Source organism: Schistocerca piceifrons, chromosome 7 (assembly GCF_021461385.2).
Source record: "Schistocerca piceifrons isolate TAMUIC-IGC-003096 chromosome 7, iqSchPice1.1, whole genome shotgun sequence".
NCBI classification, from domain to species: Eukaryota; Metazoa; Arthropoda; class Insecta; order Orthoptera; family Acrididae; genus Schistocerca; species Schistocerca piceifrons.
The window spans coordinates 520,191,693-520,203,989 of NC_060144.1; the positions used below are offsets into that span (position 1 = coordinate 520,191,693).

The following is a 12,297-nucleotide window of genomic DNA, read 5'->3' on the forward strand; positions in this document are numbered from 1 at the left end:
ATACTGAATTCAGTATTTCAGCCTTCTCTCTGCCACCTTCCATTTCTGTACCATTATGATCACCTAGCAACAACCGAGCGAGGTGGCGCAGTGGTTAGCACACTGGACTCGCATTCAGGAGGACGACGGTTCAATCCCGCGTCCGGCCATCCTGATTTAGGTTTTCGTGATTTCCCTAAATCGCCCCAGGCAAATGCCGGGATGGTTCCTTTGCAAGGGCACGGCCGACTTCCTACCCCGTCCTTCCCTAATCCGATGAGACCGATGACCTCGCAGTTTGGTCTCTTCCCCCAACACAACCAACCAACCAACCTAGCAACAAACAGATGACTTCAATCCGTTTACTGACTTTACTTGAGACCAAAATTTCATAGGATTTTTAGTCGGACTGGTTGGTAAAATTATACTTTCAACTCAATGAACGATTCTCGCATTGCTCTCCTTGCACTCATTTTTAGCTTCGGTCAGCTTTTGTTTGTCATGTAGAGTTTGACTTTACTTAAATGTATGATGAAGCACTCACTGCCTTCGTAGCAACTTTCTAAAACTGTAATCGTACCTCTATTGGTATTCACCTTTCTCGACACCTTGCTCGAGACATGTTGGTCTAAGGTCTATTGCACAATGCTTCTGAAATCCGTCCATTTTTGCTCTTCACGTTCCTTCTCACAGCTAAATATTCGATGTTGACTACTCAGATACTGTGTAAATTTTCTCTCATAGTTCTTACACAGCAAAAAATATTTTCCTACCTTCCTTAGTACTCCCTTGTAACACATGTCGTCAGTATTGACATACGAGTCTTTTGATCACTGACGCCTTCCTCTACATTAACTGATTCGAAAAGCTAGGATCTGTTAATTACTACGAGATCCGAGACATTACGTTTGGAAATATGTTCTCTACCTGCCCGAAGTAGTTTTGAGATATCAGATTCAAATCAGTCTCACATTAATCCGTGTCTGTAGCTAAGGTTTTGATCGCATGACTCTACCTTTCTACAACTAGAAAATTGAAGCCTCTCTCTACAACAGACACAATATCGCGAAACGTCCTTGTTATATTCTTCAAGTTTTCTCTGAAGTGCCCTGACAGTACAGCTGTTAACGCGGATGGTCTACAAAAGCATCAGATTACCATCTTTGGCCATTTGGAATAAATAAATATTTTAATAGATATTCTCACAGTAAAAATTGGGTACCAGAATTTACGTCTAGCCAGGGGTTGTTGGACCTTCTTTCCGAAGACTAGTTTGATGCAGCTACTCTTTCCTCCGTAGACGGCCCCCCCCTTCCCCCCTCTCCCTTTCCCCCCCCCCCCCGCCCCCGCCCCACCCGCACACACACACATGCACACTCACTTTCCTGCATAACCAAGTTGATGAATTCCTTCATTTCTGTGGATATGTTCTATGAACCGCTCTCATATCTATTTGTCAAACTCTGCCATAAAGTTCTTTTCTGCTCAACTCGATTCACTGCTTCCTCATTAGTTAGTCGATCTACTTACCTAATCCTCAGCATTCGTCTGTAACTCCACGTTTCAAAAGCCTCTGTCCTTTCCTTGTCTGAACTGCTTACATATGAGGCTGCACTCTAGACAGATACTCTCAGAAAAAAAACATTAAATTTATGCAGGGTGTTACAAAAAGGTACGGCCAAACTTTCAGCAAACATTCCTCACTCACAGATAAAGAAAAGATGTTATGTGGACATGTGTCCGGAAACACTTAATTTCCATGTTAGAGCTCATTTTAGTTTGGTCAGTGTGTACTGTACTTCCTCGATTCACCGCCAGTTGGCCCAACTGAAGGAAGGTAATGTTGACTTCGGTGCTTGTGTTGACATGCGACTCATTGCTCTACAGTATTAGCATCAAGCACATCAGTACGTAACATCAACAGGTTAGTTTTCATCTCGAACATGGTTTTGCAGTCAGTGCAATGTTTACAAATGCGGAGTTGGCAGATGCCCATTTGATGTATGGATTAGCAGGGGGCAATAGCCGTGGCGCGGTACGTTTGTATCGAGACAGATTTCCAGAACGAAGGTGTCCCGACAGGAAGACGTTCGAAGCAATTGACCGGCGTCTTAGAGGGCACGGAACATTCCAGCCTATGACTCGCGACTGGGGAACACCTAGAACGACGAGGACACCTGCAATGGACGAGGCAATTCTTCGTGCAGTTGGCGATAACCCTAATGTCAGCGTCAGAGAAGTTGCTGCTGTACGAGGTAACGTTGACCACGTCACTGTATGGAGAGTGCTACGGGAGAACTAGTTGTTTCCGTACCACGTACAGCGTGTGCAGGCGCTATCAGCAGCTGATTGGCCTCCACGGGTACACTAATGCGAATGGTTCATCCAACAATGTGTCAATCCTCATTTCAGTACAAATGTTCTCTTTACGGATGAGGCTTCATTCGAATTGAAGAGAAGTAATAAAGTGAGGTCTAACATGGAAAGTAAGCGTTTCCAGACACATGTCCACATAACATATTTTCTTTCTTTGTGTGTGAGGAATGTTTCCTGAAAGTTTGGCCGTACCTTTTTGTAACACCCTGTATAGTGCGTTCGGAAATTCCTGTTAGAAACTTGTAGAGGGAAATGACTACGTAATATTTTGCACAGGAGCCCATGTCCGGGAACGTACCGTGTCTGTACTGCAGCCGCTTGAAATCATGTTTGCTAGTTAGGTAGCAACAGGATAGTCATGGGGGGGGGGGGGGGTTACGGCGGCTCGACTGATGTCATGTGACGTCTATTCTAACTCTCTGACCTGATTAGAGCCTCATTCTCGTGTCAGAGAAGCATGGTTAAGTACACGTTTGCAGAATACACCGACGTGATCTTCCCGAATGGCGAAGCTCCGGTGATGGAAGAGCCGGTCTTCACCTTTATCAAGATCGTTCTCCACAACGACCGATCCCATTGCGTACCCTATTCGCCACAATTACGCAACGGCTTCGAGGCAGGGGTGCCTTCACCGACAGCGGGCGTGGCTGTGGTGCTCCAAGGAGACGCCGTACACCCGAATTGGAAGACATTGTACTGCTTAACTTAGAACAGCACCCGTCAACGACTACACCAGCAGTTTCTTTGGCTGTTAATGCCTGTAACTGTTTAACAAGTGATGTACTGGCCACGCCCAATGAATTTTATTTACAAAACCCGTCGCTTTGCCAAGATGTTCACATGGTTGTAGCACGGAAACCGTACGTTTCCAGACATGGACGCCAATTCACAGTATTATCTACTCTCTCCCTCTACAAATCCTAGAAGTTGGTAACGCGAATTTTCGAGCACCCTGTATTAGATGTTCACAAATTCCTTTTTTATTTTTTCGGAAACGTTTTTGTGCTATAACCAGTCTGCGGCCGCCCAAATAACTAAATTCTTCATACTACTTTTAGCCTCTCATTTCCGAATCTAATCGTCTAATTTAATTCGCCTACATTCCATTACCCTTGTTTTAGTTTTATAGATGTTCGTCTTTTCAAGCCACTTTGTACTGTATTCAGCCGCTTTTCCAAGTCGTTTGCTGTGTGTCCAGCCTATCCTAAATTCGAAAAACTAGAGCTAACACAGAGACTTACTGACAGTCATTCTTCCCATGCTCCATGCGCGAGTGAAACAGGGAAGAGGGGATCAGTTAGTGGTACCAGACGTGCCCTCTGCCACACACCGACAGGTGACTTGCACAGTATTGATGAAGATGTAGTAGGTCCTTGCGTTCGGTATAAATGCGTAGTGAGAATTACTGAATTATATGAAAAGAAAAACGTAAATTAGTTACAAACTGCGGCGTGTACATACTTTATTCAACATGTAAACGTCACTACAGATATTTGGATTTAGTTTACGACATGTCGATAAGCACGCCATTATTGATGATGATGTGGTGCAGACAAAATTCAGCATGACCCGCTGAAGTGTCGGAACATACTGCACATACTAAGTCCCAACATGCCATGCGGCCAACTGTCCAGTTCGAACGTCCTAACGCAAACCGTACAGAAGTTATGAGGACTTTATTTCGATAGTTCAATAATTGTCACCCTGTACTTTAAAAAGGATTACGTCATTTCTTGAAAGAAAAGCCAATAGGAAGAAAATCGTTTTGTACCACATCAGACGCGGAAAGATCTGAGTTTAAATTTGATATGACTGACACTGAAATATGTCCAACCGTCAATTCGCAGCAAAGCCTCAAATTCGAGTGCTAACTGAATCCGACGGAAGATGAGGCCCGACGGCGGCTATCGTGGGCGCTGCGGCGTCCCGAGCGAACTAAAGTGCTGCACGGAACTTCAGTATCTGCCGGTGGCGATCGACCACTTGCGGATGCAGACACCGTTTATCTTGAAACTTACTGACAGATTAAAACTGTGTGCCAGGCCGAGACTCGAACTCGGGACCTTTGCCTTTCGCGGGCAAGTTCTCTACCAACTGAGCTACCCAAGCACGACTCACGCCCCGTCCTCACAGCTTTACTTCTGCCAGTACCTCGTCTCCTACCTTCCAAACTTTACAGAAGCTCTCCTGCGAAAAGTTTGGACGGTAGGAGACGAGGTACTGGCAGAAGTAAAGCTATGAGGACGGGGTATGAGTCGTGCTGGGGTAGCTCAGTTGGTAGAGCACTTGCCCGCGAAAGGCAAAGGTCCCGAGTTCGAGTCTCGGCCTGGCACACAGTTTTTAATCTGTCAGGAAGTTTCATATCAGCGCACACTCCGCTGCAGAGTGAAAATCTCATACCGTTTATTTTACCCTCGCAGACTTGTGCGCCTGCGTTGCCCCGTGCTTGACACATCTTTAGACTCTGCCTTCCCGCTCTGCTGTACTCGTAGGCACATCTTTCAATGCAAACTTCAGTTCACCTCCCACATCCCCGTCTCCCGCTGATCCGCTCTGATCGTAGAGAGACTTTCAACTCGTCGCCGGCTCGACGTGTGAGAGCATTCAGGCGTACTGCTGATGAGGTGCGGCTGTGTGGCGGCATCTGGACGGACGGGACACCGGAGAGGATTTTTAATGAGTACAGCAACGACGCGGAACCCCCGCACAGTGGCTATTGTGGTCGCTGCGTGAAAGCGGAGAGAGGCGCCGCGGCAGAAGGGAGTCGACCGGCGGACCCCGGCCGCGCAGCCTCCCCTCGCGCGGAGTGGGAGCGGCGGCGGCGCCGCGGCCAGATCAATACCGGCATTTGCATCGCGCGCGCCTCCAGGGGTGCCCAACGCGAGGGTCGCGTCGGGCGGCTAGTTAGCGCCACGCCAGGCCCCCCGCAAATTCCGAAAACCACAGTCGCTGTCTTCAGTTTCGCGCATCACTCGCACACTGTGTGGTCGGAAGTGGCGAGAGGACGCGTCGCTCGAATCGTCGTGTCACACGCAAACAGCGTCTCGTTCTTAACGGAGGGAAATCTTGAAACGTGAAAGAACGTTCGTGTGTACTACAAGGGAGGGTAATACACGCAGTATACACTGAGTCACGGGATAGCGATACCCACATATACAAATGTCGGTATTATCTCGTACGCAAAGTTCAAAAATGGCTCTGAGCACTATGGGACTTAACATCTATGGTCATCAGTCCCCTAGAACTTAGAAATACTTAAACCTACCTAAACCTAAGGACATCACACAACACCCAGTCATCGCGAGGCAGAGAAAATCCCTGACCCCGCCGGGAATCGAACCCGGGAACCCGGGCGCGGGAAGCGAGAATGCTACCGCATGACCACGAGCTGCGGACTATCTCGTACGCAAAGTATAAATGGACTATGCATCGACAGAGCTGTCATTTGGTTTCGGGTGATTCATGTGAGGTTGCCGACCTGAGTATGACCGCACGACGGGAACTGACAGACTCTGAACGCAGGCTGGTAGTAGGAGCAGGACGCACAGGACGTCTCATTTCGGTAATCGTCAGAGAATTCAATATTCCGAGATCCCTGGTGCCAAGAGTGTGCCGATAATACCACATTTCAGGCTTTACCTTGCGAGGTGCCGGGGCTAGAGTGTATTTAATACTAAACTCTTCTCGAATCTTCGTACGGAAATGATGCTCTAAGCTCCCCCCCCCCCCCCCCCACCCTCCCTTTTCTAACTCCGACTTTTGCTGTTGCACATGGATTAAGAAGAAACGCGAACTGACTGTAATCGACCCTGCAAGTGGAGTAGAAAAAGAGTTTGGCACCTGCAATAATTTAATTGGATAGAAATTAATTAGATAAAGGAAAGTTTCATTAACATAGTGAGAAATGAAAGGGCTGCTCTACCGATTAACAGAATGAAGTTCTGTCCAAAATAACAATTTGATTTATTATGACTAAACTCAAAATGATTAACAAAACACATGAAACATTTACAATACATAAAATTGGATACTCAAATAAATGCTGTGAAGGCGAAATTGTTTATAAACTAGATTGTGACGTTTATGACCAAGTGGTATGTGGAACCAGTTCCTTGCAACTCAAATCTTAAGAGAAACACCCAACCAACCCAACACTAATTGCTGCTACAGTAGTGATAACTCAGATAATGAACACCCAAGACAGAACAAAGTTAGAAAAGACGAACAGGCGCGCTCTGCTGAGCTCTGATTATCACCTAGCAAAATTCCTTGATTTGCCGGTGCTGCGTACGTACATTACCAAACTGTCTTCTTAACTGCAAGGACACGATCTGGCATACCGGAGGCGATGGCTGGTTGCTTCGACGTACCGTCGTGGTGATGATAATGTCGTGAGTATAGCCCGAAACAAATTCTCCTGGTCTGGTTGTTAGAGACTAAAGACTTGCTAGCAACACAAATACGCCTCTGAAGGAGATGAAGAAGGCTCGCTACACAATCACTGACGATACAGTGAGTGATTTTAACAAGAGAAGTCACACAATAACTCTGGTACAGTCAACTTTAGCCAAAACTGCTCAAGACGGACAACATAGGCCGCTTGTACGCAGAACGCTCACTTGCCAACTGTACTCGGAAAGTTACGTTGAAGTCGAAACTTTAGCAACTTCGTCAAACAGTTACAATTAAATGAAAGTATATTAGACAGCCAATGGAAGGCAGGGTGTCCAGAGCAGCGAGAGCTCAGTCTTGTAACCTACTCTGACCGAAAGGCGAGAGCTGACTCCACAAGAGCACCCGTAAAAGCTGAACACAGAACATCCCCGCCCCCACGACAGTGATCGTGGTTAAACGGTCCAATCAGCAACTATAAAACCGGCGTAAAATACCACTCCATTGCTGACGAACTACTATCCCACCAATGGAGATACTTGGCGCCAATTTCTGCGCCGATTTTGCTACTTCAGGGAGCTATGCCATGAGCAAGCCAATCTCAGTTATGATTTTGCAGAAAACGCGGGAACGTGCCCGCCAAGACTGCCTGGGACATAAGTCATTCCCACACCTTGCTGGTATCCCATCAGAAAGTGTTTTCACTAAGTTGCTGCGGAGTAACGGAGTCTCTAGCCCAGCCGTTCCGTCAGGCCCCTGTAGGCGTGTCGCCCCCGCTCTTATGACAATGTCGGCGTCTGGAAAGCACCTACTCGACTCCCTCACACCCGATGGCTTAACCCTTTCAAGATCAGAAGGGTGACCAGAGATTCTGCATGGGAAGTCTGCGTGTGAAGGAATAGCAACTTTTCACCGCATGCAATTAGAGAGGAAAATCGAACTACTCAGAGTAAGATAGAAATATGAGAGAGGACTCATGCCATCTCGCAACCTCTCACCATAGACAAAGCAGTGGCAGACGGCCTTCACTTAACGATCGAGAGCAGCGGCGTTTGCATAGGATTGGCAGTGCAAACAGACAAGCAATACAGTCTGTAATAACAGCAGAATTCAAAGTGGAATGTACGACGAATGCATCCGTCAGGATAGTGCAGCGAAATTTGGCGTTAATTGGTTACTGCAGCAGACCACCGAAGGCGGTGCAATGCATTTCCAGGGCTCGTGACTATATCGGTCGGACTCTAACGACTGGAAAACTGTGGCCTGGTCAGATGAGTCCCGATTTCATGTAGTAAGAGTAGTAGGGTTCAAGTGTGGGCAGACCCCATGAAGCCATGCAGACATGGATCCAAGTTGACAAGAAGGCACTGTGCAAGCTGGTGGTGGCCCCATAACGTAAGGATGTGTGCTGAGTTTACATGGAATACACTGGCTCCTCTAGTCCAACTGAACAGATCATTGACTGGAAACGGTTGTGTTCGGCTACTTGGAGAAAATTTGCAACCATTCGTGGACTTCACGTTCCCAAACAACGATGGGATTTTTATGGATGACAATGCCCAATCTCACTTGGCCACAACTGTTTGCAATTGGATCGAAGAACATTCTGGTCACTTAGAGCGAATGATATGGCAACCCGTCGAACATCCACCGGACATAATGGAGAGGTCAGCGTTTGCAAAAGACCGTGCACCGCGAATACTTTCGCAACTATGGACAGCTTTAGAGGCAGCATGGGTCAGTATTTCTGCAGGGAACTTGCAACGACTTGCTGAGTACACGCCATGTCGAACCGATTCACTACGCTGGGAAAAGGACGTCCGACATGGTATTAGGAGATGTCCCACGTCTTCTGTCACCTCAGTTTAGAACACAGTGTGTGATTCTTAACGGAAGGAAATCTTCAGACATAAAAGTAGCTTCAGGCGTACCTCAAGGGAGGCTAATGGCACTATTACCGTTAACAGTACACACGTGATTCAGCTGCCCCTACCTCTTGGTTTTACGCAACCCACTAAGACTTCAAATACCTCGCCCAACATTTTCACAATCTCTCGTTCGCTGCACATAAACTGTCAGTCCTACAGAAAAAATGAACAGGACCTCTTTGTAGGAAATTGAATATAGTACCTTTGTACTGGGATCCATTTTCACTACAGGTAATAGTTTTCGAACTATGCAAGAAAAACGTAAAAAAGATACATAAAAAATTTGACTACATAAATTTTCATACAAAAAGGCCCCGTCCATAGTTTGCACATAGCTACCGTGAGAATAGAAAAATTTTGCGGTCAGTATTTGAAAGCGTTGTTGCTGTTGTTGTTGTTATGGTCTTCAGTCCAGAGACTGGTTTGATGCAGATCTCCATGCTGCTCTATCCTGTGCAAGCTTCTTCATCTGCCAGTATCTATGGAAGCCTACATGCTTCTCAATGTGATTAGTGTATTCCTTGGTCTCCCTCTACGATTTTCACCCTCCACGCTGCCCACCAATGATAAACTTGTGATCCCTTGATGCCTCACAACATGTCCTACCAACCGATCCCTTCTTCTAGCACAGGTTGTGCCACAAACTCCTTCCCAATTCTATTCAGTACCTCCTCATTAGTTATGTGATCTACCTATCTAATTTTCAGCATTCTTCTGTAGCACCACATTTCAAAAGATTCTATTCTCTTCTTGTCCAAACTAGTTATCGTCCACGTTTCACTTCCATACAATGCTACACTCCATACAAATACTTTCAGAAACGACTTCCTGATACTTAAATGTATACTCGATGTTAACAAATTTCTCTTCTTCAGAAACGCTTTCCTTGCGATTGCCAGTCTACATTTTATATCCTCTCTACTTCGACCATCATCAGTTATTTTGCTCCCCAAATAGCAAAACTCCTTTACTACTTTAAGTGTCTCATTTCCTAATCTAATTCCCTCAGCATCACCCGATTTTATTCGACTACATTCCATTATCCTCGTTTTGCTTTTGTTGATGTTCATCTTGTACCCTCCTTTCAAGACTCTGTCCATTCCGTTCAACTGCTCTTCCAAGTCCTTTGCTGTCTCTGACAGAATTACAATGTCATCGGCGAACCTCAAAGTTTTTATTTCTTCTCCATGGATTTCAATACCAACTCCAAATTTTTCTTTTGTTTCCTTTACTGCTTGCCCAGTATACAGACTGAATAACATCCGGGTGAGGCTACAACCCTGTCTCACTCCCTTCCCAACCACTGCTTCCCTTTCATGTCCCTCGACTCTTATAACTGCCATATGGTTTCTGTACAAACTGTAAATAGCCTTTCGCCCCCTGTATTTTACCCCTGCCACCTTCAGAATTTGAAAGAGAGTATTCCAATCAACATTGTCAAAAGCTTTCTCTAAGTCTACAAATGCTAGAAATGTAGGTTTGCCTTTCCTTAATCTATCTTCTAAGATAAGTCGTAGCGTCAGTATTGCCTCACGTGTTCCAATATTTCTGCGGAATCCAAACGTTACAGGCTGCATAAAACTTAGCGATAGGAGCAGCTGAATACCCTGTATATGGCCTCTAATTACAAGTATCCGCACATCCTTCCGGAATTGACCTCTAGTTGTCGCGAGAGCCGACCCGCAAGGAGACAGGAGTATTGTGGTGTCAGTACAGAAAGAGTTAACAGCAGAATTTGTCAGTAAGGGCAACTCAGTAACTTCGAACGTGGACTAGTTATTGGACGCCATCTGGGTAGTAAATGCATCACGGACATTTCAGCCCTTTTAAAGCTGCCCAAGTCTACCACTGGTGCTGCGGTTGTGAAGGAACAACCAGAGGTAACCGGAGGCCCCAGAGACCTCATGCAGTGACGGACAGGGAATATCGTGCATTGCAGAGGATGGATGTGAAGTATAGCATGATTACAATGGAGCCGGCGAGCACAGCGGCTCTCCGTATGGCAGCACAGTGGTCGATCAGCTCTCGATAATCTGTAGTCAACACTAGCCGACGGTTGAAGTGATGTAAAGAGCAGCCATACTGGACGGTTGGACCGCTGGAAATGAGTGATTTTGAGTGATGAACGATGCTGTACGTTGTAGCAACCCGACGGAAAGGTTTGGGCTAGGCCACAACCTACCATCAAGTGTAGCGGCTGCAGTGAAGTACGGACGAAGTAGTATTACGGTATGGAGGTGCTTTTCATGGTCTCCTTATTGTGCTTAAGGAAAAGCTAGATGCGAAACGATTTGATCACATTTTGCAGCATTGTGTACCGCATACAGTAGGGGAGCGGTTCGGAGACGATGGTTGTTGGCGTCAGCACGATAGCGCCGGTGAGGCAATGGTCTGAGGACAACAACATTGCCTAAATGGACTGGCCTGCGCAGAGTCACGACCTGAACCCAATGGGTCACGTCTGGAATCAGAAAATTGACTTCACTCCGGAACTCAGAGTTTTTCGTCACTGCTTTCTCTGATTCCAGTTCTTGAGGAAGGACGGGCTCCCATTCCCCCACAGATATTCAGTGCCACACTGAAAATGTTGCCAGCAGAGGTGAAGCAGTCATAAAGGCAAAGGATAGACATACGTCATGCTAACGTCCACTAAAAGGTGTCCGGATACTTTTGATCGGATATTGTATAAATGACGAAGAGCATAGTGTCGGAAGCTTTGTGAGGCTGTTACCGGATGATGGCGTTGTATACAGAGAAGTCGCAAACCAAGAAAATAGTAGCGAAATGCAGAAGACCTGTAGAGGGCCGACACTAAGTGTAGGGATTTGCAGTTGACACTCAACATAAAAAAAATCACCGTATTACGCATAAACAGGTCGAAAGATTTGTTATTCTATGGTTAAACTATTTCCGAATAGTTAAAACCGCAAAAACCTTTAAATATCTGAGAATAAGCGAACGGAGCGATTTAGATAAGATCCAACGGAGAGCAATGCGCTTCGTTACAAGATCATTTAGAAATCGCGAAAGCGTTACGGAGATGATAGATAAACTCCAGTGGAAGACTCTGCAAGAGAGACGCTCAGTAGCTCGGTACGGGCTTTTGTTGAACTTTCGAGAACATACCTTCACCGAGGAATCAAACAGTCTATTGCTCCCTCCTACGTATATCTCGCGAAGAGACCACGAGGATAAAATCAGAGAGATTAGAGCCCACACAGAGGCATACCGACAATCTTTCTTTCCATGAACAATACGAGACTGGAATAGAAGGCAGAACCGATAGAGGTACTCAAGGTACCCACCGCCACTCACCGTCAGATGGCTTGCGGAGTATGGATGTAGATGTAGATGTAAAAAGTGTAACAACCATATAAAATTAATCCATGGAAAGTCAGATGCCAGGCTAAGATTCGTTGAAGGAATTATTAGGCAGTGTAGTGGGCACACGAATGACTTAACGCAATTCTCGCTTGACGAACATGTGAGTATTGTTCGTCAGAGGCGGAGCCTTGACAGATAGGACTGATATAAGAAATACCCATAATATAAACAAGAGCTGCGCGTTTCGTCACAGGTTCGTCCAGCCTAGTAATCGCAAAACTGTCACGAAGATGCTCAG

General features: G+C 46.2%; 1 non-coding gene across 1 annotated transcript; it reads left to right on the forward strand.

Annotated features, from left to right (window-relative positions):
• Positions 1-4,613: 4,613 nt before the first annotated feature.
• Trnas-cga lies at positions 4,614-4,688 on the forward strand. Its single transcript has one exon. It is a non-coding gene; the product is annotated as a tRNA-Ser (tRNA).
• The last annotated feature ends 7,609 nt before the right edge of the window (positions 4,689-12,297 follow it).